We start from the raw sequence: 26,807 nt of genomic DNA, 5'->3' as shown, positions 1-26,807 counted from the left end.
CAGATATGGAGAGGTATCTGGTATCTGAAGAAGTGTCCATGCACACGAAAGCTTATACCCAGAACAATCTTAGTTGGTCTCTAAGGTGCTACTGGACAATTTTTTAATGCCCTTAAATTATTCACAGACCTTTACTAGAAATCAGAATTATTACCTGACTTTTGCATCATCTTTCATCCCGACTTTCTTGACAGGCACATGGAGTGTACTCCCTGCTATGCAAATCTTTGTGGGCTGCATCTGGAACTCAGTTCAGAGGAGAAAACAGGTCTTTATAGCCCAGGATTTTGACAGTGCTCAACAGGCAGCCAGATGACTTTGGGGTAGGTCATCAGAGGCCATGAAGGCAGCAACTCTTCATCTTGACTGTCTCCAAGACACGTGGTATTTGGCTCCTCCTTTCTGAGAGACACATCCCCCAGTGGGCATTGTGTTGCTTGTTAAACATTTATAGAAGAATTAGTACCTGGATTTGATTGTTTTCACGCTACCTCCCCATATACCGCCGCAATCATGTCTTTTAGATTGGATTAGATTGTTATATTGGAAGTCTGCAAGCAAGGACTGTGTTGTTTTTAATCTTGGTAAAGAGCCTTCAGAAATTTTCACGGCAATCATCATCAAGTATTTAGACTAAACTGCTTCTGAAGTTCCACTTAGGTATAACAGCTAATAAACATTGACAGATCTATCATCCAGGTGTATCCATAGGTTCCGGACTTATTACTAGAGTCTATTTTCAGCAACAGTCCTGTGCTTCAGTTATTAAACTGAATGCTAATGATAATACTGCAGACACCGTCTTTAAGAAGGCAAAAGGGATGCAAACAGCTGAGTCACTGAATATCTCCAACCAGAGCTCTGCTCAACATTCAAGGTTCCTTGTGGTGCTTGCTTTCAATCTGAGGTGAGAATTATATGACACTCAACAGTTTGGCTCACATTGTAATCTGAGCCATAGAAGAACTCCATCCTACTCAACACCAACTAATATACTAATTTATTCATTCAACCCTTGACCCTTTCTTCACATGAGATGAGCCTGCAGACCCATCTAGTCTGATATTCTGTTCCCAAAGAGGTCATATACAATATACCTGTGGGAAAGTGGCAAGCTGAACCCAAGCACAAGAGCATTTTCCTTTCCAGAGGATTCTAGCAATTGCTATTCAGAAGCGTTACTGCCTCTGACCATGGAGCCAGAGCACAGCCCAGACAGTGGCTACGAGCCATTGAAAGCCTTGTCCTCCATGAATTTTTCCAGTCCTCTTCTAAAGCCACCCAAGTTGGTGGCCATCACTGCCTCATGGGAGCAAGTTCCATAGTTCAACAATGTGCTGTGTGTGAAGACGTACTTACTTTTATCCATGCAGAATCACCCAGAGCTCCACTTCACTACTAACCTTATGGAATTGCAGTGTCTGTGGTTGTGGAGAGCAAGCAGGTAAGCCTTTCCCTCCATCCCTGGCAGATAGGTCATCACTGAACTAACTCAGGTGGCAGGGAGAGAGGGAGGGATGCTGTCTCTGTTTCCATCTCAGCATCAACCATCCAGGTAAGGGAAAGGGAGAGAGTTCTTCTGATGCTGCTACTGCTACTAGTGTTACAGACAAACAGCCAGGTAAGATAGTTTCAGAGGTGGGTGGTCAATGATAGCGATTAATAGGAGAATTTGAAGAAAGGAATCAGACCATGTCATGCCATTCTTTCAATGGAGTGGAGCTTGAAAAGGGATTGTAACTAGACTGAGGGGGGGACGGACGGACACCTAGTTATTTTCTGATGTTTAGAGTAGAGATGAGGAAGCTATGGCCTTCCAGATGTTTCTGGACTCCAACTCCTATCAGTCCCAGTAAGCATGGCCACGATCAGGGATGATGGGAGTTGTATTCCAGAAACACCTGGAAGGCCAAAGATTCCTCATCCCTGCTTTAGGGGAAATAGTTTGGTTTATTTATTTAAATATGCTGAAAGCAACTCCCCAAAATGCTAATGAATACATCATTACAATAAGAGCCAAATACTAAATCATTTCAAGTACAGCAATCTAACCAATCACTCTGTTTGATTATCAGAACATCATAACATTTTAAAGCCATCATGAAATGAACTATTGATCATGAAAGCGTATCACTGATCATATATTACATGGGATGGAATTCAGCACAGCAGTAAAACAATTGTTCCATCAGCATGATCATTTCTACTTGCCAGGTAGAATGATCTCCCCTTCCCCTCCACCTCTACCATGTGCTGTTCTGGGGGTTCTGCTGAGGAGATTTGGGCAGGATGCAGGAGGTGTGTGAGGGGAGAAGAGGGGCAAGTCCCATTGTACAGGACTCATTGCACTGGCTTTTGCTAGCGCAACAACTTAGCTGATTCTGGCCCATAGCAATTAATAAATCTATACTATCAAGTGCATAAAGTATTTATAGAGGCCCTTAAAGTGCACACTTTCCATAGCAGCTTGATCATACAAAGTGCTTAAAAAAAAATCAACTCTTTATCAGTCCTCCATGTAGCCAGACACAGTTCTAAATAAAGCCCAGGACAGGTGGGCTGATCACTGCTTCCCATCATGCCAAGGCTGTGGAGCTATTTGGTGGCTCAGTTGGTTTTATATATTTATTATGAACATGCATGTCCTGCCTTTCTCCCTTTGTGGGACTGAAAGGGCCATATATGAGATTCCCAGGAGGTCTTCTATCCAAACACCGAGAAGACCCAGGACCCATTTAGTTCCACCAAGGTGGCTGCCTCATGAGCTTTCAGGCTATACCTTTATGAATGGAAAAGGGCAATATCTTCTAGAAACATAGAAAATCTGTTCACATCACCCCAATGAGACCTAAGTTTCTCTGGATATTGGAAATATTCTCTCCCCATAATGACTGTATTCACCAAGATAAAAAACAAACAAACTTTGGGTTAATAAAAAAGCACACTTGAATATCATGAACAATGACAACAGTTCTGTGCCCAGGCACAGTTCACTAGAGGGAGCACTAACACTATTTCCTTCTCAACGACATCATCTTTTTACAGAAATGGTTGAATTGTAGGTTGATGTGTTTTCCATTTCTAAAATCTAAATGACAATAATAAATGGGCTGAGAAATCACCATAATATAATTGGGGGAAGCTGTCTCTTCAAAAGAAAATGGAAGTATTTTGATAAGTGTGGTTCTATTAAATAGATCCTGATTTGTATGCTGAGGGACCAATCTTTGTGAAGCTGACTGGTTGATGTTTCCCTTCATAGTTAATCAGGGACTGGATCAAAGTATGCTAAATGTTCCTTCCTGAAAGGGAAATCTCTCTCCCCAGCCTTTGGAAGGAGACACCCTACAGGTGAGGGGAAAGGCAGGTAAGTAGTTTAGAGGTAGTTTGCAGCTTGAACTGGGAGGCAGAAAAAGAGAATGAGCAAGCTGTGATTTGACCAGAGATTAAACATCTCAAGAATGCAGGAGCTCTCTTAAGGGAGCCAATGTGGGAATGAACAGAAGCTCTTCTACCTGCCACTAGGATTCTGCATGAGTAGTAGATGGCACAGAAGTGCTGCTCACTTGATCACCCTCTGACTGAGCTGCTGCTGCTACAAACTGGGGTGTTGAAGGGAAAGGGGCGAGGTGGCTGCAAGGTTGGCACAGTGCAAAGACACCAGCAAAGCCAAGCCAGTGTTCCTGCTGGCGCATTTGCACCATGCTGAACTCACTGTACTATTCCATCAAGCTGTCCACTACTGCCTGATTAATTTCAGTAGGGCCAGTTTGCATATTTGCAAATAAAACAAATACTGCAAGTCTCCAGTGTGATTTCATCTAAAGGATACTAAACCTTTTAGTATTACTACTGGATTTCTCACCACTTGAGGAAATGAAGAATATGTGCTACCGGCCTTGAAAAAATCCTAGCGACACTCCATAATGTATTTTTATTAGGTGAAGAGCACTCAGCAAAACACTATCTCCCTCCAATGCATAGAAGCAAGAAGTTTAAGATATCTCCTGATGTACGATGACCATAAGTCCTGTTCTACCAAGGATAGTCCTCATTTGCAGGGTTGTCAGAGAACAACCCTCTCCTGAAGAAGTCATCTGAAGTACTATCCTAGAACTATAGAAACATAAAGTTTGAAGGGACCCTGAGGGTCATCTAGTCTAACCCCTTGCAATGATGGAATCACAGTTAAAGAATCCCTGACATATGACAATCCAAATACTGTTTATCCCCTCAAATACTTTTAAAAAAAATTCCAGTGAAGGAGAGTCCACCACTTTCCTAGATAGTCGGTTCCACAGTCAGAAATATCTTCCAAATGTTTAGTCAGAATCTTCTTTCTTGTAATTTGAATCCATTACTCCATCTTTCATGTGACAGTCCTTCAGATATTTGAAGATGGCTATCATATCACCTCTTTTCCAGACTAAACATACCCAGCTTCCTTCCTGCCCACGTCCAGTGAGCAGGGGCCTCTGATTTGCACAACAACCTAGACAGCAGACTGAAGTCAGCTGGACTGAAGGCAAAGAAGTCAGCTGCTCAGAGTCCTCCCCACTTTGTTGAGATGTTTTCTATTAAAGTTACAGGCACTATTTCTGAATGTGCTATAAATATGAATTAGCATATTAAAATTTAATCCCGACTGGCATCCTCCTCCTTCTCACTGGAGGTGCCCCAATTGTGGAATTCTCCCCCATCTAAAATATGGATGGCTCCATCCCTTGTCACCTTTAGATGAAAGCTGAAGAGGGCATCTATTTATTTAGGCATTTGATGGGCATTGGTGTCTGTTATGATTGTGTTTTAACTTCCTGGTTGTAATACGAGCAGAAGCTGGTTGCTGGATGGGACTCTGCTGCTTACCAGATGGGAAGGAAGGAGACTGTGGGGAGGCTGGTGCGGTGCAAATGCCCCACGGGGAGCACCAGATTGACTCCACCAATGTGTGTGTGTTTTATGCTCCCCGCTCTGATATTGCTTTGCAATGAAGGGCAGGTAACAAATTTGTCAGATCATGTTAAAATTAAGCAGTTTACACAATGAGTCTTTTAAAAACTGGTGACATATTTCCATCCCCAAGAGTCAATTTTCTGTCCATATTTTCTTGTCCTGGAGTACCTAAGGCTGCTCCTTTTCTGCGCACCTAATGAGTCCCTTGCAGGCTGCTGCTTTTGTGTTCTAGTGATTCAGTCGAAGTCACTTGTGGCGTGAAATGCCACTCATCATTCATGGTGGGTGATATATTTCTCTCTGTATCTTTCTTCCTATATATACTAACAGCTCTTTTGTGTATATTTTTTTTCTCTGGCACTTGCAAGTGTACCAGTTTCTTTCAAAACAGACCACTCAATCATGAAGAACGATCTGTGTGGCACAGGAAGTACTACATTTCTTTCTCTTTCAGTTCTTCAGAAGGGCTGGGTACCAATTTCCCCCCATCAGCTCCACCAGGGAAAATGCATTGTATAATGATATACAAGGTGAAAGGGTTGATGAAGAATCTAGAATGCCTAGGGATGGATGTGCATGATAATCTGAAAAGGAGCTCATTGAGGTCCAACCAGGGCTCAGTTAGAAGCAGTGAGAAGAAGTAGAGTAAAGAAACAGAACGAAGGTAACTGGATAGCGTAATTATTGGAACTCGGGGAGGCATTGGGAGGGAAACCAGTCTGGTGTAGTGGTTAGAACATCTGAATAGCTTCTTCAGACATCCCTGCATTGTCAGTGATCTTCAGATTACAGGCTTTCCTACCATTCATTGGTGCCCTTAAGTTGCTGGGTTTTGTAAAGAAGGATAGTGGCATTCTAATGTGACTAAAATTATGGGAAAGCAGAGGTTGGCCTTGCAGGTTTCATTAAGGGTCTTCCTCACTTTACTCCCCACCCCCTGTAAATGCAAGTCTTGAAGGTTGGGTGTCATGGTCACTGAACTTGCTCTATGAACACATTGCAGGAGAATTTGTGCAATATTTTTCTAATTTTCTTTTTTTACAGGACTTTTACAAAGATGCCCAGGGAAATATGAAATATTACTTTTACTGCCAGAGTGAAATATTCAATAGAAGCAACTACAGCATGAAACAAAGTGTTCTTCTGAATACTTTTGGGATTATTATTTTTTTAAAAAGGAAAGAACCTGAGGTTGGAATTTTTATATACTTTTAGCGGTTAAAATATAGTTTGCTAAAGGAACAGGAGCAAACAGTCATGAATAAAGAGCATGACAGCAAGTAAGAAATCTTCTGTGACTTCTGAATTCACCTTTATAAATATTGTACATTGTGCCACATTCTCTGTAATCAAAATGGAACAAGTGTTTCCTTCCTCACCTCTCAAATATGTACAAAACTGAATAGACATGATCTGTCTGAATAGAATAGCTCTGAGCTCTTTTGAGATGTTCATCTTCTGGGTTCAACCAGTATAGAAGAGTGGGAAGGCAAGGGTGACAGCTTTGTCTCTCATCATCTTTCCATCACCTTCCATGAATTAAAGGGTGACTATCTGCAGCAGGGGGCCAGCTCTACTTGTGTTGGCTCTCTGTGCAATGTGAAAGCCTTGGAAATTAGGGTTCTATATAGTGATGGGGTGGAGCCAACCAGGAGCCCACCAGTGAATAGAGCCAGTGGCGTAGCATGGGTTGTCAGCACCCGGGGCAAGGCAAGTAATTTGCGCCCCCTAACCCGTGGATTTGCACCCCCTAACCCTAACCCCCAGATGTTGCGCCCGGTGCGGCCAGCCCCCCCTGCACCCCCCACGCTACGCCACTGAATAGAGCCTCACTGGTGGACTGCATATTGGCTATGGCCATAGCGGTCAACCAGCAATGAATAAAAGCCATCTGCACCTGACTCCCTCCCTTTCATGCGCCTGTAATTGTGCATCATTAGCCTTTTATTGCATTCAAGGTCAAGGCTTTTGTTATAAAATTTAACCCTATTTTGCTTCCTAGGTTCCTTCTTTAACCATGTTTTTGCTTCCTTTATTGCCTATCCTTGCTATAGTGGCCAGTGGTGGCCAGGAAGGACTTTGCCTGAAGACAAATTGAAGGTTTTGGTTTACACATAGCAAAATGGCACGACTTTTGGTGGTTGAGGCACTGAGTGGAATCCTAGTCATTAAGCTTTTGAGTGAAGTGGTGCCTCATCCTGTCATGAACCAGCAGTGTAGTCACTGCTTAGAGGGGTCTCAACGGAAGTCTCTGTCCAGAAGCCAAATGGAGGCCATACAACTTCCAGTGACAGTCTTAGGACTGGCAGATTGGCATCACAGGGAGGTCCTAATCCTTGGCATAACCCTACGTTTCAGCCCTCCAGCAGGAAGCTAGAAAATGCCTGAGCCAAAATTCTATCTACATCTGTAATCAATAAAAAATTGTTGCCATTTTTAATTTTAAAAATTGTTGCCAGTTCTGTGTCTGCCTGAGTTTCTTTATCACACTTTAGCTATACTTGCTGCACAGGGGAGGGTGACACTGCAAATAGTGATGTAACCCAGAGGATGAACACCAGAACAGGGCTAGCATCTTTCTGGGTTTTTTTTTTATAAAGCCCCTGTTTTGTAGATTATATATATTTTCTCTATTATGCTGTGCTTGATCTAAACATTGTTTGTTGGTTAAATATCATTATCTGCTCTTTTTGTTTGTTTATTTTTTAGTGTTGGTTTACAGGATCTTGAAAGTTAGGGCTTGCAGCACTGCATAACAACATGCTTTACATGCAGAAAGTCTCAGGACCAGAGGCAGCTGGTGGAGAGGAGTTGTGCCGCACACCTAACCCCTAGTCAACCATGTTGCTGTGCTTACTGGAAAGGAGAGGATGAGATGGCTAGGAGGTCAGTGCAGTGGAAGCCCAGAGGCACAAGCGGCTGATAGGTTCTGCTGCCGTGTGTTCACTGTACTGACCTCTCCCTCCTAATAAGCACAGTGGTGCAGCTGATGGGTGGCTGTGTACATGGTAATGTTCCTCTCTGCCCAGTCTCTCTGCCCTGGTATCTTAAATAAAAACAATTGATATAGTAGGACTTGGGGGGGGGGCCCTGGTGAGAATGATAAGAATTATCTGTGAAATATCCTTAGTCCACAGAACTACATCTCCCAAGCTTCCCTGGGAAGAGAAAATTAATACTATACTTCTTTCAGTCTTTAGTGTATATGTGGCCTAACTGAAAGGAGGTTCAATTCAGTGCATCCCTCATTCCCTCCTACCAGCGACAAGCAAGTAATGTAAGAGCTTTGATTTGACAAAGAGGCACATAACAAAGGAAAAGATGCTATTAATCACTGGAGATTATATAAATCTGAGAATTCTTACATGTGAATGGTTTAGCAGAAAAACATACACAGGTTTTTCATTAGCATTTGCTTTATTTATCACATTCCTGAAATAAAGCCTAACAGATGTGACTATGTTTGCAGATCAGGCAGCACATATTAATGGGGAAAGAGACTTGATATTTAATTGAAGCATGTGGGACAACAGCAATGACACCTGACACCTGGGGATACCTGCCACAGTTTGGACTATATGCTGCCACTGATTGTTTTCCTTTGACTTCGCTGATGATGATGATTTATCAGATTTTTTCCCAATATAAAGAGCAAACAAACCCACATGCCTCAGTGTGCAGCTGAGCAATGGATTGAATCCCCTTGAATTCAATCAGGCAAACAGTTCAAGAACTGTTGTTCCTCATAAGGCTTGCTTTCCAGACACTTGAATCCCTCAGTGCCAGGCTTTGGGTGAATTCAGACAGGAAGGGAAAACACACACACACACACACACACACACACACACACACACACACCAAACAACACGTGTGAGGTCTTTTCCAGCACTAATAGGGGGTAAGTGGATCCTGTGACTCCACAGCTGAAGGAGGTCTTCAAGATTATAAGAGCACTCAGGTAAGTTCTGAGTGGTGCCATTTGTCCACAGAGCATTGTGAAAACATGTTATATGAAGCTGCCATACACTGAATTGAGCCATCTTGGAATGCAGGGAATCTGCATTATTTTAGATCAGGCTGTTTGTCCAACAGTCTGTTCTGACCAGCAATGTCTCTCCATCGTCTTGGGGAAGCCCTATCACATACGACCTATCGTTTTAAGTGGAGATGCTAAGGACTGAAAATGGGACATTCTGCATGTAAATTATGGGCTCTGCCACTTAGCTAGGGTCCATCTGCATCCAACCCATCACCATATATTCCGGCATTGTTTGGTCACTGTGGGATACAGGATACTGGCCTTGGGAGAGCCTTTGGCTGATACTGCACAGCTTCTCTTATGTTCTTGGTACCCCTGCCCCCCCCCACTTTGCATCAGGGCTCGCTGTGATGCAAAGAATTGTGCCACTGTCCAATATGGAGGGCTTTGGGGTTGTTGCTCGTCTAATAATCAGAAGCCATATTTGGAAAACCGATGCTTTACTCCTTGCATTGACATATGTTGGAAAGCAAAAACAGGCAGGACTCTAGAGTGTTGTTCACATAGGTCAGGGGTCTGCAACCTTTAAGACAAAAAGAGCCACTTGGACCTATTTCTGAAGGAAAAAAAACTGGGAGCCGCAAAACTCGTCATTATAAAAATATTTTTTTTGTCACTTTTATTATTTCTTTGACCCCTCAGAATTACTCCTCCTCATAGAAATAAACATTAAATTAACAAGTTACCCTTTTGTGTGTATGTGTTCTTCACTCCCCTTCAAAACAGTGACCAGCGTACATGCCCCCTTTCAATGCAGTGACCAGCGTACATGCCCCTTACAATGTAGCGGGTGGGCGGGAAGGTGACGTCGGGACAATGCGTGACTAATGCACGCACCGCCCCCATGCGACGTCACAGCCAGTACAGCACCTGCAACAGTGTGGAGTGTCGGGGCGCACAATGCGCCTCCTCCCCTCGCTAGTATCCGCCCCGGAGCTGCGGCAAAGGTGTAAAAGAGCCACATGCGGCTCCGGAGCCGCGGGTTGCAGACCCCTGACATAGGTGCATGAAACCTGAAAACATAGTAGCTCCCTCCAGGGGATTAATGTTGACAGATTTCAGAATAGTAGACCCAGCAGTTTCTGTGCTGGCCCCCTTGCAAGTTTTTGTTTTTCAAAGTGTTTTCAAAAGTAAAAAGTAATAGCCATGATGGAATTCTAAGAGCCTAGGTAGGCAGGTGTTTTTAAAATAGTAGACTCAAGCTTATTGCATCATCATGCTGCTAACTTCTTTAGCATTTGTGTGTTGCCTGTGTGCACAATATACTGGACTGTGTATAAAATGTATTAGTCTTTGGGGGACAGAACTATCAGCATTTAGAAGGGAAAAAAACTGCTGAAAGCTACTTAGAGCCCATAGGATAAAGGGATATAAAGTACATCTATCTATTAATGAAGCTAACAGATAATTAATATTGTGGAGATTCTCATTAGTATTCTGCCATTTGAAGTACTGTAATATAAAAATTAATATAAATCAATATCAAGAAACAAATACAGTCTTCTGAAGCTGAAGGTTGAACAACAGTCCTTAGTGGGACTACTCTAAATTAGTTGCAGCAGATAGACAGGTACAGCTTTCAAAATCTGTGTCCTTCTGAAAATCCTGCAATGCTTGGTTCCATATCCCAGGCAAATGAAAACTCCCCCCTTCCCCTTTTTAAAAGTGACTTCAAGTATATTTATTGCTTGGAGGTGACCATTAATTTTGCATTGTGGAGCACGTTACATTTCTCCTGTGTGCACTATTGCTCTCAGATCATTTCCAGTTCCTTTGCACTCATTCCATTTGGTTTTGCTGTGGTCTGCATTCCGAAGATTAATAAAAAAATATATTCTGCTACCTCTTCAGTCTGAGCCTTCCTTCTGAATTGATGACCTTGATGTATTAGTCAAAGCTCAAATATAAATACTTTTTTTTTTTTTTTTGCAGAATGGGACCTACATGGCATCCCTGGATGTTCTTGTGATATATAATTTCTCCCTCCAACAAGGTGAAACTCATGCATATGAAAGAGGAATACAACAATTCTCACCGTCTGGTATGGAGAACCATTTGGAAAGAGAAGACCCAAGGCAAATGTCAATCCTGATGGTAATTTCTGCTTAAGTTCTACAAGCAGAAAAACAATACAAGTGCCAAGATTGCCATTTATGTGACTTCTGAGGCTGGAATATAGAATGAAGATGTACATGGAAATGAGTGGTTGAGTTCAACTGTCTTGTATAGAGCAGCTCAGCTCTGACTTGCTGAAAATTAATATTTCCATGACAGATGGTACATTGTTCCTCTATTTTCCAAAATTGGATTCAGCTCTATGCTAGAAATTCCTGCCATATAGGGTGCCCATTGAACACTAAATATTACTCTGTTTCATTTTCTGTTTGTTTCTTTTTTTACACTACACATACTGGGATCTTAAAAAGTACTCCGTTGTGCAGGAATGGCATTTGTTTTCTCATCACATAACGGGAAGGAATTGTTATGTTCTTAGGACTTAAAATGAAACAGGGGAATCGGCTTCAGAAACACAATAACCTGGAAACTTGGGTCCTGCGGACTTTTCGTTTTCCATCTTCTCCATCATGGGACATCCATGCCAGGGAATGTTGCAGTCTCTTTGCCAAATGGGGGTTTATTCTGTTTGGGGCCACTCCGCCCGCTGCCATTAGGTGAGTCAGGATGGATTCTAGCATGGTGAGATTTCCTTCCATGTCCTGACCTATGTCTTGCCAGGGGGTGGGGGACATGAGCAAGAAGCCGCAACCTGCATTGTATTGCAAGGATGGAAAGCAGGTGAGGATGCAGCTGAAGGCGATGAGGAGAGAGCTGTGCGACGAAGAGGCAAACCTTCCCCTTCCTTCTGTTTTTTCTCTCATGTATCCTGAAATGAAGAGAACAAAAAGAGGGACAAATCTCTTCTGCTCAGGGGCAGCACTGCAATAAATGAACTTCGGGACATAACTCTTTAAAATATATTAGGTGTGTGCACCTAAAACTGCACTGCAGAAATGAAGCAGCCTTCCCATTAATGGCTCCTTTGGCCACGTCACAGCAGCTCCTTTGCCTCAGACCTTGAAGCAGGTGGGAACACCTGCCCTGAGAGGAAGCGTTTGCAGCTCAAGCTCTTTCTGATAAGAGGGTAAGAAGAGATTTATAAATGTATTATACATACACATAACAAAGTACTCCACGAGCTGTTACTTTTATCTTTTGTTGGACAAGTGATCCTGACAGACAGGTCTATTATTCTTATCTGAAAATGCTTCTTCCATTCTCACTCTCCCAACACCTCACAGTGCAGCCACAGATTTTAATGGATTTAGAACTGGTAGCTGACTCAGGTCAGCTAGAAGGCCACGATGTCAGTGAAAAACAAGTGCAAATGGTGGGGAGAGAAGGGGGGGGGGGAGATAGAGAGCTGGAGAGAGAGAGAGAGAGAGAGAGAGAGAGAGAGAGAGAGAGTACAAAAAAAGACACTGGGCTCAGATATACAGGCAAAAGGATCCCCCATCACGAGCAGAGGATGCCGGCAAGCTCCTTCTAACTATGTTGCATTCGGTCACAATGAAGCCTACAAATTACATTTGCTGTTTCACATAAAGTCAATTCTAGTCTTGAGCAAAAGATGATGCCTAACTCACCCATGCTTGAAATCAGCATTTATGTTAAATTATTGACTTGAGACTGTACTTCCTTCCACTGTTTGCACTCTACTCTTGTATAAGCAATGAAGATATTAATTAGTGCCCTTGGCATAGCAGACCGATCTGTAAATGGGCACTGGGGGAGGGGAGAGGGGAAACAGGACTATCTGCTGCCACCTCATAAAATGATAGGGGTCACTAGTGATGCAGGAAGACTCCCTGAGGAAGGTATTTACAGTACAGCTCTTGACTGGACATGTTGGCCTTGCCATGCCATCATTGCAAAAATAGTCTTCAGCAAAGCAACTAAACCAAATCTCTCCCCTTCACCTTACACAGTCAAAGTTATCACCACAGAGAGCTATGGAGTGGAATGGAAGGAAATTTTGGGCAAGGAGCTTTGGTCCATGGTTTATTTTATTTATTTTTATTTACTGAATTAGTTAGGCGCTTTCTCTTGCCCAAGGCAACCTAACACAACTTACAAGCAAACAGACAAAACTTTAAACAGGGCTGAGGGCTTATTCACACACCTGTTTGCCCAGCCGCTTTCTCCTGGGGAAACCTGATCTTTAGTGCTGAATTGGAACAAGCAGCAATCAGGTTTTCTGCAGGTTGCCATTTGTTCCGATTTAGCACTAAAGAACAGTTTTCCTTGCTTCTATAGGTAGCTATAAAATCATTTCTTTCCTCTTTTGATAATATTTAGAAGAAGCTGCTATATAGCTGTAACATAGCACAGCTTTCAATTAGTTTGGACTTGTAAGAGGTCTAAGTGGTAAATCAAAGCAGAGCTGAACAATGATTAACATTATTGCTAGCTTTGCATGCCATACTTATTTTTTGTAATAGTAATTTTATCTGTTGCTTCAATATTTTCAATATTTTCCTTCTAATTAATTAAGCTTAATTAATCCCAGTTTACCATGCTGTAGTCTTGGCATAGATTAGCTACTCCAATTTGTGGTTTAAGATTGCATATTCATATTCTATTTTGTTTTTCCATGTGATCCTTGTAATTAATTTTACTAGCACATAATGTTTCTTATATCTTCCCATTTCCTAAGATTCACTTCTCCATAACGCGGCTTTGGATTTACTTTTGATATCCTCTGTGCTTTAACTTTCAAAACGCATTTACTGGTTTTCTGCTAAATAAATTCATAAAAACTGATTTCAGTATCTGGTCATTTCTGACTAACACCTTCTCACCCGTTAGGGCGAATTAAGGATTGCACTTTCACATTGCTGACCTTGGTTTCATTTTGCTGCATTTTGCATATTAATTAATTATGGGCTTTTAAAGCTACCCACTCATGAGCAGTGAGTTTGAAGATATAAATAGAGGCTTGCAGGAAAAGCTCTATTAAACTCTTGGGTAGATAAACACCAGGTATTTACTAAGAATATGGTAGTCACTGCCTCATCTATTGTGGCTAAGTTCCCCTCTTTGGAAGGCAGATTCTCATGTACATTTGCTAATGTTAGGACAGGTTTGTTTTCTTCTTGGTCCCTGACGAGGCTCCTTGGAGTGCAGCCGTGCTGTGAATATTTCAGATAGGCTCACTGCTCCCATTATGTCAAATAGCCGCACATTACTCTTCTTTATCTTCTGGCAGGCAAGAGCATCCATCTGCATTCGAGAGCACTTTTTTTCCAAAGGCATTGCTGAATAGCGTCAGATGCTCTGTTCTAGCCAGCTAGCTACCTTCTTGGCTACTTGATATTATCGCTGTCAGCCAGTGTAATCACTCAAAATCACACCGAGTTGGATAATGGATGTGCTTTTGTGAACCCTGGCGCCAAACATTTGTGTACGTAACCTTGACCAAGTTTTTCTTAAAAGAGTACCAGGAAAATGCTGGGCACGTGTGACTAGTTCCATTGGCAATGAAAGGTTATGATTTCTAACTTCTTTTCAACAGATGACAAGGTTTCTTCCATCTAAGGAGTGATAATGAGTTACTGGGACTCACTGAGCACCTTCAGGAAGAAGGGCAGGATGTAAATCAAATTATTATCAATGCAAACAATAATTTCTAGAATGTAAGTGTATGTAATATTGCATAGTAAGCATATATAGAATTTTGAAGTGGGATTGTTTTATTACCTATAACCCTTCCTGGGATCTTATGGTGAAGGGTGGATAACTAATAATAATAAATTAGATCCCTACCTTTCATTATTCTACGTTATTATTATTTATTGTTATGATTTAGCAAAAGTTCAGCAGTGTGGTTCTATGGAGGGAAATACCATAACCACTCACTGTGATGATAATAAATATTATTATTATTATTATTATTATTATTATTATTATTATTATTATTATTATTATGCCACCCATATGACTGTGTTGCCCCAGCCATTCTGGACAGCTTCCAACAAAGTATTAAAACACAAAAAGCTCAAACATTTAAATAGCCTCCCTGTACAGGGCTGCCTTCAGTTGTCTTCATTTAGTCAGATAGTGACATTTCAGTGTTGAATGGGGAGGTTTGAAGGTGGGTTCTAAGCCCTTCTGGCTTAACGTCCTTTGAATTCTCCCTCCTCCACAGTCTGGAATTCTGCACTATGAGGTTCTAGACTGAATGAAAGCTTTTAAATTCATTCAGCTGAATCCACTTGCAAGCCTCCTTCAGACCTTCCTATGCAACACGTGAATCTGTAAGTAGGGTTATTGTTGTTGTTGATGATAAATAGGTTTGCAAGAATACATATATTACTCAAAACTACATACAAAAATGTGTACAGTGGTACCTCTGGTTAAGTACTTAATTCGTTCCGGAGGTCCGTTCTTAACCTGAAGACCACTTTAGCTAATGGGGCCTCCTGCTGTTTCTGTTCTCATCTTGAAGCAAAGTTCTTAACCTGAAGCACTATTTCTGGGTTAGCAGAGTCTGTAACCTGAAGTGTATTTAACCTGAAGCGTATGTAACCTGAGGTACCACTGTATATTGGTATAAATCTGCACTAAATGCTGACGAAGTTTCATGAATTTTTTTTATGTTACAAACTGATGTGGGAGTATGGACAACTGAATGGAAAAACTGAATGAAACTCAAATTGACTGATTCATCCATCGATAGTCAATGGTGATGGATTATGGGACTTGTAGTCCAATTACATTGGGAGAGTCACAGGGGCTCCATCATTGCTCTCCAGTCAAAGGCAGTATGCTGTTGAGTAACAATAGCTGGGGAGCTCTAGAGTCCCCTTATTGTCAGTTGCACTGGACTAGAATGCCAATAGCTCTATATAAACATTCTGAACAGAAGAACAGACACATGGAGAGGAGGCTGGGATAGTGCCCACTGACCACACATAACCTCTATTCATTGATCAGATTGGTGTGCATAGAATCCACACATGCATACTGCACAGCAGGGACGCGGGTGGCGCTGTGGTCTAAACCACTGTGCCTCTTGGGCTTGCCACTCAGAAGGTTGGCAGTTCGAATCCCCACAACGGGGTGAGCTTCCGTTGCTCTGTCCCAGCTCCTGCCAACCTAGCAGTTTGAAAGCATGCCAGTGCAAGTAGATAAATAGGTACCACTGCTGTGGGATGGTAAATGGCGTTTCCATGCGCTCTGGTTTCTGTAACGGTGTTCCGTTGCACCAGAAGCAGTTTAGTCATGCTGGCCACATGACCCGGAAAGCTGTCTGCGGACAAACGCCGGTTCCATCAGCCTGAAAGCAAGATGAGCGCCGCAACCCCATAGTCACCTTTGGACTGAAACACCCAGGGGTCCTTCTAGTGCACAGATCTTATCATTGCATGGAGGTCAGGGGCAAGCAAAAAGCCCTCATTCATTGATTCACACCACATGTCCTGGCTTCTGCCCAGACCATGACAATAGATGCTCTTACATGAGAGTAAGGAATATATCTTGAGAGTAAGGCAGTGGAGAGATGCAGACTCAGCAACAGATAGAGTCACAGCAGCCACTACATTCAGGCTAGATGACAAGAAAGAAAAGGCTCTCCAGCTAGAAGCAGCAGTCCAAGTATTTATTGTAAGCTGCCCAGACAACTTTATGTTATTCGGCAGAATGCAAATATAATAAATGAAGCAAAAGCAAGTAAATAAGTAAACTGGCACAAATAAATGTTGTGAGCTTAGGGCATGTCCACACACACACACCATATGCCACTATGTGTCTAGTTATTTTAATTTTTTGTCATGGATTAAAAGAGAAGCAATGCAAAGGTTGTGTACTGAGTCTAATAAGAGATGAAAAGCTATTCTTCTGTCTTCTAGCTGTGACACCCACTACATGCTGAATAATAAGCACAGCAGATACCTGTCAGTTTACTGAACACCTGTTTTACATTCAAGCATGTGAAATCCAAGTATATTTGAATGCAATAATTGGTGCCAAGTGCTTTCTTTATGATGTTGTTGCTTTTCAGCGAGCGCCTTGTTTTACCTGTCAGTAGCTTAGAATCACTCACTTTAAAGTATTGTTGGTTTACAAGAGGCAGTTTGGCAGCCAGGCTTTGAAAACACCAAATTACTAACATTCAGTCTGATCCACAAACCAACATGCGAGCACAATCATCATAATGAAGAAAGGGTTGTGCATGGGAAAGTGGTTTGAGGATCATGGTTGTTGACTTCATTGTAATGTCTTCTAAGAAAGAAAGAAAGAAAGAAAGAAAGAAAGAAAGAAAGAAAGAAAGAAAGAACTGTGATTCGAGAAACAGAAGCATTTGTTGTGCACCTGCAGTTTGAAGATGACTTAGTATTGGGTAAGAAGATCTGCATCACATGAGATATAAGCCAGGCAAAAATAAAATAAGAAGCGTATCTTTGAGTGTGCTAGATACATGAACATGATCAACAGCTTCTTTTCACATCTGTTGCAAATCATTACAGGTTAATGTTGCAAATTCAAGAGTGTAATAGCCTATTGCGCCAATTATGCCTATTCATTTCTCTGCAATTCATCTTATTTTGATTTTCCCCCCACCAGGTATAACATGACAAGCACAAGGCAACCCAATTACCTGGGCCCATAATGACCTAGAACAAGAGAGACATTCATCATTCCAGAGTCTTAAACTGTGTAACGTCTACAGGTATTTTGCAATTAGTAGCTTAATGCCAGCTTTGCAGCGAAAGGCACGCGAAGCATTTATGCTCGTTTCTGGGCGATGCTCATTTGAATTGGTAGAAATAGAGAGTCCTTGAGAGCGCCACTGCATATGTGTCTGCTCACATATACCATTCAATAATATTTCGGCTTATTCATTAGCACACCGAGACACAATCCTTCCCCCGTAGTCGGAAAGCGTGTGAGAATAGCCTTGAGCAGGTTGCATTCACTGCCTCTTTCATTTCTCTCCTTTTAAAGCTGTACCTTCGTCACTGGATACTCTCACGTCCACATCCACGCTAGAGAAGAGTTTCAAAGCACAAGGGACTGGGTTGCGCATTGAGAGGGGAAAACATTGCGTCAGGGAAGGCCAAGTGACAGTTATCTGGAAACTTATGCAGGTGGCTTCCAAGTACTTAAGCCGCCCCCTGTAGTCGTTGGATAAACAAACAAGCCACTTTGACATCTTCAGGGATTTTTTTTTTTTAAGCGATCGGAAAACTGATGTATTTTGACACCTGGAAACATGCAAAAATAGAAAAATACATTGTGCTTTCACATGTGCCAACACATTAGGCCTATTGAACTGCACGCTGACAGCTTTTAGAGAGTCTAGATCTTTGAGCATTTGACCTTCTCATTCTTGTGGGATTTTTTGTTTTAGTTCGTAGGTGGCAAGTGCTTCTTTAATTATGGATGCATATTAATAATGCAACTGCTTTTGTACAAAGAATTGATGGGATGGTGGTTCAAGGATTTTACATTTTTCTGCTAAGAGGGCTTTATTCGTGGTAAGAGGGCTTTTAGTTAACACGATGGCTGTTGTTTCCTCCTTTTACTTCACTCTGGAGTATTCTCAGAATTTCACAAAGTTATCTATAAACGAGGTGAAGTCGTGATATTGTTACGGTGCTGACCAGCTGACTCATGCATTGAGTCCCATTTGAGCATATGCATGTGCTCAGGGTTTTGAAATGAAACAAGTAGATCAGATTTAATTTACAAAATGAAGAAGGCATTTCTTGGTCAACAACAACAGCTTGTGGTTTATGCAGAACTTCTTTTTCAGGTCTCTCTCTCTCTCTCCCCCCCCCCCCCGTCCTTTACCATGACAGATTCTATTCAAGCCTAAAGCTTGCATATGCTTTCACCAACAGAGATTGGTCCATTAAATTGTACCACCTTTCATACATTTGTCAATTTCTTTGGCCCAATTCAGCTAAAAGAAATGGGTGTTTTAAAGGAAGCTGAAGGTAATCTTGTATGTCTGATATGTTTGATCGCTAAAGCAGATTCATCTGATAATTTCAGTTTGAAAGCAATTAAGCTGTCAGTTTTTACTTGTCACATAGTCTACATTAATCAAGGTCATTACTATTGTATCCTAAAGAAATGTTATAAAACTGTTCAGCAAATTCAAATATCTTTTTGCTCTTTTTGTCTGGGCAAATATCAGCTTGGTACAAATTAGGGTAATGTGTCAAAGACAACATTTGGTTCAGGCCAATTTGACTTGGACTGCTTCAGGTACAACTCACTTCACTTTGGGTCCAAATTGGCCCCTCACTTTAGAAACTTCACAGTTTCATGTTACTCCACATTGACTTATATAGGGAAATATCGCAGAAATGGAGGAAATCTGCAGGCCCAGTAGCCATTCTGAGCTTTCGGCCCTCTCTACCAGAAAGTTCAGGGAAATGGATATAGAGTTGATTATTATTTATCCTAACAACAACCAGGTTAGGCAGAGGGCTAGGTCATTACCTCAAAGTTGCCAAATTAACCTCATGTTGGAATTAGGATTTCAGCCCAGGACTCCCTAGTCCAGAATATTTTTGAATGCCTATGAAGCCTTCATGATTCCTGCTTTATGTCTGCCTGGAATACAGCAAAATCTAATTTGCAAACTGTACCTTAAATGAACTGTTCTCACAAATCAAATGTTACTATTGCATAATAAAATTTCATACCTTGTCAAACTGGGAGGGGTGGCTAACACCCCAGAGGACAGGATCACACTTCAAAACGACCTTGACAGATTAGAGAACTGGGCCAAAACAAACAAGATGAACTTTAACAGGGAGAAATGTAAAGTATTGCACTTGGGCAAAAAAAATGAGAGGCACAAATACAAGATGGGTGACACCTGGCTTGAGAGCAGTACATGTGAAAAGGATCTAGGAGTCTTGGTTGACCACAAACTTGACATGAGCCAACAGTGTGACGTGGCAGCTAAAAAAGCCAATGCAATTCTGGGCTGCATCAATAGGAGTATGGCATCTAGATCAAGGGAAGTAATAGTGCTACTGTATTCTGCTCTGGTCAGACCTCACCTGGAGTACTGTGTCCAGTTCTGGGCACCACAGTTCAAGAGGGACACTGACAAACTGGAACGGCTCCAGAGGAGGGCAACCAAAATGGTCAAAGGCCTGGAAACGATGCCTTATGAGGAACGGCTAAGGGAGCGGGGCATGTTTAGTCTGGAGAAGAGGAGGTCAAGGGGTAATATGATAGCCATGTTCAAATATATAAAAGGATGTCACATAGAGGAGGGAGAAAGGTTGTTTTCTGCTGCTCCAGAGAAGTGGACACGGAGCAATGGATCCAAACTACAAGAAAGAAGATTCCACCTAAACATTAGGAAGAACTTCCTGACAGTAAGAGCTGTTCGACAGTGGAATTTGCTGCCAAGGAGTGTGGTGGAGTCTCCTTCTTTGGAGGTCTTTAAGCAGAGGCTTGACAACCATATGTCAGGAGTGCTCTGATGGTGTTTCCTGCTTGGCAGGGGGTTGGACTCGATGGCCCTTGTGGTCTCTTCCAACTCTATGATTCTATGATTCAAAAAAAGTCTCTGCATATCACATGTTAAAACAGCACTTCGTCCTGTCTTTAGTTTTTTTCCCTAAAAATGTGAAAAAATTTATAAATCAGTGATTTAGAAAAGCTTATATTCCACCATCTTGATCATGCTAAAAGTTAAATTAGAGATATGTCCAAAGCAAACATATTGAAAATAATTCTGATAGTCCCCAAACTGCTAGAGATCTTTTCTTTTCTTTTTTTGCTCAACATATACTTCTCTAAACCAACAGAAAACAATCTACACAAATAAACTTGAGATTCAAACAAGCACCTGTTTTATATGTTGGAAAACATATTCAGAAGGTAAACAGACTTTCCAGATCGCACTGCATTTACAAAACCCTCATAGCCTCATTCAGTCTTCTCCAGAACAGTCTGCATGAGAATCACATAGTCTTGTTCAATTTTCCCCTGGAATAGATGTCCAGGAACCACTAAAGTAAAATAAGCCATTCAGTGAAAAGGTCACTGATCTTTGCTATTGTGTTACTGCTATGCTTCTAGGCACAGTAGTAGAACCTCATTTATCTAAACCATCTGGAAGTTGTCAGGAGCCTATGTGGAAGTACTGTTTACATTAGTTTATACATTCACTCTGAATTTGGATAACAAGGAGGTTCGAATAATCTAGATTTGATAAACCAAGGTTGTATTGCATGTGATTTGTTATGTTTCAGATTTAAATATCTGGACCTCCTATAATCCCACCTCAAACTTTGCATCATAGTTGTCAGGGCTGGGCAGAGAGGGAGGAATGGTGGAGACCGCCTCCTCATCCTGACCCTTCCAGGAAGGAGGAAGAGGAAGACAGTATAGATTTACAACAGTGGTTTGTGGGAGGTCACAGCTCAGAGGCAGATGAGGGGAAAAGTTGAGAAATAATAGGAGAGCAGATTCAGGCAGAGCTGGAGCAGCAGCTGGCTGACACGCTAGAAAGCATCCCAGACCACGCTAGAAAGCATCCCAGCATCTGGTGGAGATTCACTCAGGACAACGCCATTATCCAAGAGGCTGGGTTCTATAGCCTCTCTCTGTAGAGTTTGAAATAAAAAAGGATGGTAAGAAACTTTTCCTTGTCTTTATACTTTCCTGGGCAACCAGTCAGGAGCCGCTGACAGCATCCTGACAGAGGTACAGATTTGTTGTCTTCATGAACAGAGTTGATGATGGTTTTGTCCCCCACTATGGGATTGCAGCCCTTCATAAATGGAAATATTTTGAAGGCCCTCAGTAGAGCACCCAGACACCATAAGTGCTCATGCAACTACCAGTTGGGACGTTTTATTTTGGATTTTGGATCCAAGTCACTGTAAATAACAAACAAACGAGATGTCTTCTTAGGAAGCAGTTATCTGATATGACCTCTAACTTGCCACTACAGAAATTAATTATAATTAGTAGTTTCAGTTATCAATAACTGGCCTATAAAGAGCAAGGCATTTCAACATAGAGAATATATCCGAGAGTAATTTGAATTCAGACAATTCCCGTCCTTGGTTAATTCATAACAAACACAGATTTCTCATTGAAGCACTGCATATTAATGCACACTTTGATAAACTAGCTGTATTACTTGCAAGTTTCAGAGAATGATTTATTCCTGTTTTTATGGGCTTTATATATATATGAAACCCTTTTAAGGGTTGGAAGCAAATTGCTGCAGTTATAAAAGTATGCTGGCATAAATTTTTAGACAGAGGAAAGAAATATGTGTAGCAATTTGCAAGTGCTATAAAGACTTAGTTTTATCAGATTTGAATATTGCAGTTATTGCAGGAAAAGACAGCCTTATTCAGGAAAAGCCTATTTGGTTTAACCGGAGAAGTCCTAAACAGACTGCATGAGTAAGGGTTTACAATTGGAGTTACTTCTGAGAAAGCAGTCACAGCTAGGGAATCAACCTTCTGTTTCCGCTTGCTGCTTCTGATAACAGAATGCTCATATTCTTGTGTTTCTGTTCACAGTGATCCAGTTTGAAATACAAAATATATGTAACACAATATTACAGTTCAGGAACTATAATATTTGAATTATCCATATCCTCCTCCTCCCTCACATGTACTCACCAGTGTACATGGCTTGCTAGTAGCAAGAAAAAAATGACATCTTATTTTAAAAGATCTCACGACAGAATTGTTGAACAACTCTGAGAATTGAAGCTCTGTGAGGGGAACAGGTTCGGGGTCTCCTCACAACTCTCAGCGTCCTTAACAAACTACAGTACCCAGGATGCTTTGGAGAAAGTCAGGGCTGTTTGAAGTGGCACGATACTGCTTTAAATAGAAGGCACAGAAGTGGTGGCAGACTGGGATATGGCAGAGTGAGGAAGAAGAAGAAGAAGAAGAAGAAGAAGAAGAAGAAGAAGAGGAGGAGGAGGAGGAGGAGTAGTAGTTTGGATTTGATATCCTGCCTTTCACTCCCTTTAAGGAGTCTCAAAGCGGCTAACATTCTCCTTTCCCTTCCTCCCCCACAACAAACACTCTGGGAGGTGAGTGGGGCTGAGAGACTTCAAAGAAGTGTGACTAGCCCAAGGTCACCCAGCAGCTGCATGTGGAGGAGTGGGGACGCAAACCTGGTTCCCCAGATTACAAGACTACCGCTCTTAACCACTACACCACACTGGCTCTCAGGAGGGGTCGCTGGTCAAAGGAAAAGGGTCACAAACTCCAGTGGGCAAGCTTTTACATATCGTTGAAATGACTGCATCCTGGTCACAGTGGTGCTGCTACGGGTGGGCTGGCTGGGTGGTCTGACACTCATGTCCCCCCACATGATGCTGCCACAGTGGGAATCCCCATAACATTTTCATTGTTTTGTTCCTTAAACAATTCACAGGAAATATGCTTCTGCACAGCTGGAGAAAAGCTTACCACAGCCACATGCCTCCTGCCATCTTTAATTCTGCAGAGGGGCTCTACAACCCCTGTGGGCCCAGCAACACCCTGAGATGCAGACATTTTTGCTACTGACCAGGCATTTGTATAATAAACTAGTTCTGGAAATTTCTGACATCCTGCTCAGATGGATTGTGGGAGGTGTATAGGTTTGAGTAGAATCCAGCAAATTCTGAGGTTATTTGTTGGGTGGAGAATGTCATGTTACCATCTTTTTTTAGTGATGCGGTATATTCTCATTTTGAGTGATCCTTTTCCCCTGCCCCCTTTCATCTCTTCGCTAATAGTCTGGAGTTTATTTCCCATATTTGTAAAAGTGTTGTTTTGAGTATAGAACGTTGATAATTGTTTTATTGATCTCTAGTGAGTCAATTTCCCTTCCTTTTTTTGTTCTATAAGTTTGAGGAGTTTCCCAGCTTTATTCTGTATACAACACTAATGTCTCATATCATATGTAACTGATATATAGAAAAGACTTAACAACCTGAGAAAAGAGACAATGTACATACTTTTGTAAACCAAGAAAATCTTTTTTTAAAAAACAACAACAAAAAAAAACTAGTTTGGGTGCTGTTTTAATGATATTACTTGTTGCTTGGTTATTGTTGTTAGGACAACTCCAGACTGGAGGAAGGGTGGAATTTAGGAATCTTGGAAAATATAAATATTTGAAGCTTTGCTCCAGCAGCAGTTTGGCTGCTGTGAGGTGTTTTTTTTTAAAAGATATGAAGCAAAACATGATGGGGTGCGGTGCCAGCTGGCTGTTGAGGAGGAAGATGAAGCTACTAGGCAGGCAAGCAGGCATGCTATGTGACAGGAACCCGTCCCCATTCCTAACCTTTATTCAAAACTTATTATAGAGATTTTTGAATATGCTGAAGGCAAACAGAGGCAAAAGTGGGTGGAGGAATAAATTTAAAGTTTGCATTTGTACAGGAGGATAACAAAAACACTCCTCCATTCAGAGAAGCAAGAGGAAGGATCAGAATTCAAGGATGCATTCCAGCCAGGCAAAAACACTTGGGGGGGGGAGCAGAGGAAGAACTGTGAGGGTAGAGACTTCATCAGGCAAGGCCTTCTTCCACCTGCCTTGCCCCTCCCTCCGGCAATAAAGGTAAAGGACCCCTGACCATTAGTTCCAGTTGCGAACGATTCTGGAGTTGCAATGCTCATCTCGCTTTACTGGCCGAGGGAGCCGGCATACAGCTTCCGGGTCATGTGGCCAGCATGGCTAAGCTGCTTTTGGCGAACCAGAGCAGCACACAGAAATGCTGTTTACCTTCCCGTCGGAGAGGTACCTATTGATCTACTTGCACTTTGACGTGATTTCGAACTGCTAGGTTGGCAGGAGCTGGGACCGAGCAATGGGAGCTCTCTCCGATCCTCATAAGGGAGCTGTTCCTGGAAGAAGAACTGTGAGGGGAGAGTCTTCATCAGGCAAGGCCTTTTCAAACCTGCCTTGCTCCACCCTCTAGTCTCTGCTTCTCAATTTGTATTGTATTATTTGATGTACTGTGGCTTGCTGTTTTATTTATTGTAGTTTATTGTAACTGTTAAGAGTGAATTTCTTTTTAACTTTTATATGCTGATATTATTATTTTATACTATTCTAATGATTGTTGAATGTTACTTTTGATGTAGGTTGCTTATTTTGAAGTTATGCTTTATTACCATATTTTTTTATTGCATTAGATTGTTATAAGATGTACATGTTTTGTTTCTTCAGTTTGTAAACTGCCTTGAGCATTGTAAGATAGAAAGACAGTATGCAAATTAAAAATGATGATGATGATGAAGTTAGGGGTGTGGCTTGGGGAGAGTTGCAAGGGCCATATAAGGAGAGCTGAAGGGACACATTTAATGTTCCTCACCCCTGATTTAGTGGGTGCTCGTCAATGTTAGTAATATGCAAGGTATTTAAGTCCACTCATTGCAGTGGGCCTATGAGTATGACTTAGATGCATATGGGTGTAATTGTAGGAATTAGAGTAACCTAGGAGGCCAGGATTCAAATCTTCATTCAGCCATGAAGCGCACTAGGTGGCCTTAGGCAACTCACTTGTCAGTAATTCTGAAGATTAAATGAGGTTGGGGAGACCCATGTATGCCAGCTTGAGCTTCTTGGAGGAAAAGATGGCATAGGAATGTAATAAACAAAATCAATATAATTCATTGTTATGTGTGTGTGGGGGGGGGGATGAATTCAAGATACGCTTCAGAAACATTTGCTGCAGTTCTTAAGTAGTTTGTGTTTGTTATGAAAATAAAATGTGTTTACAAAAAGTTTGATTTGCATAACGGATAGGAGAATATCTAGCATATGGTCAACAGAGCAATGCACATTGTACTCAGTGTATTTATAGTATTGTAGCATTAACAATAGTGTTGAGTGATGACAGATAAGACTACATGCAAACAGTCTTGTTTTAACTCTGTAAATATTTTTGGGAAATGAGCCATTTCTTAGACCTTTCAAGTTTGATCAAAGAAGGACACGTTTCATGTTTCACTCAGCTGCAAAAGTAATCCTGGAATAGCACAAACAAAAGGTTGCAAAGACCATGTTCTAAATAACACAAAATTAATAAAGTACCAATTATCACGAAGAATATATTTGTTAGATAATTAGCTCCTGCAATTTTAAAATAACTTTTTCTCAAAATAATTTTATTGGCTTCAACAAACAATTTGAAGAGAAGAGATTTACATCTAAAAATGGATCTGAATGACTGCATTAAAATAAACACACATTTAAGCCAAAATATTCTGTGCCTATTGGGGTGTTTTATTTATTTATGTTATTACATTCACATTCCACCTTCTGTCATGGAACTCAAGGTAGCATTCATGTGGTTCCCAGGTATTCACCCATCCAAGCACTGACCAGCCCCAGACCTCCTTATGTGTCTTCAGACTATACCTTCAGACCTGTTCTGCACAAGAATGTATGAACAACCCTGTTGGATCAGGCCAAATGCCCATCTGGTCCACCATTTTGTTTTCACAGCGGCCAACAAGATGCTGCTAGGAAGCTCTCAAGCGGAAGACCTCTAAAGGAAGGCACACTTCTATTTATGCTATATCCTGCTGGTTTGTGTTTGACTTTTAGGAACTTTTTTGAGCTACTGTTTCTGAGATTTCTGGTGTTTTTCTATGGTTTTTGTTTTCCCCCCTATGGTTTTATATTTTATTATATGTCTCTCATTTAGCTTGTAGACCACTTTGTGAAGATTTTGAAAAGTGACATCCCATTTGTTAAGAAAAATAAGATGCGTTTGTCTGACATTGTATGAACACAGGCCATCTCACATTTG

At 41.5% G+C, this 26,807-nt stretch overlaps 1 long non-coding RNA gene across 1 annotated transcript; it reads left to right on the top strand.

The window, feature by feature from the left end:
• Positions 1 to 4,342: 4,342 nt before the first annotated feature.
• Positions 4,343 to 11,368, top strand: LOC310704804. The gene is made up of 3 exons (XR_014525023.1): positions 4,343 to 6,628; positions 6,779 to 9,499; positions 9,995 to 11,368. It is a non-coding gene; the product is annotated as an uncharacterized lncRNA (long non-coding RNA).
• Positions 11,369 to 26,807: the final 15,439 nt, after the last annotated feature.

The sequence above is a fragment of the Podarcis liolepis genome, assembly GCF_965112155.1.
Source record: "Podarcis liolepis genome assembly, chromosome: 4".
NCBI lineage: Eukaryota > Metazoa > Chordata > Lepidosauria > Squamata > Lacertidae > Podarcis > Podarcis liolepis.
The sequence above is the reverse complement of the archived record's forward strand: the minus strand, read 5'-3'. Positions and strand labels throughout refer to the sequence as shown.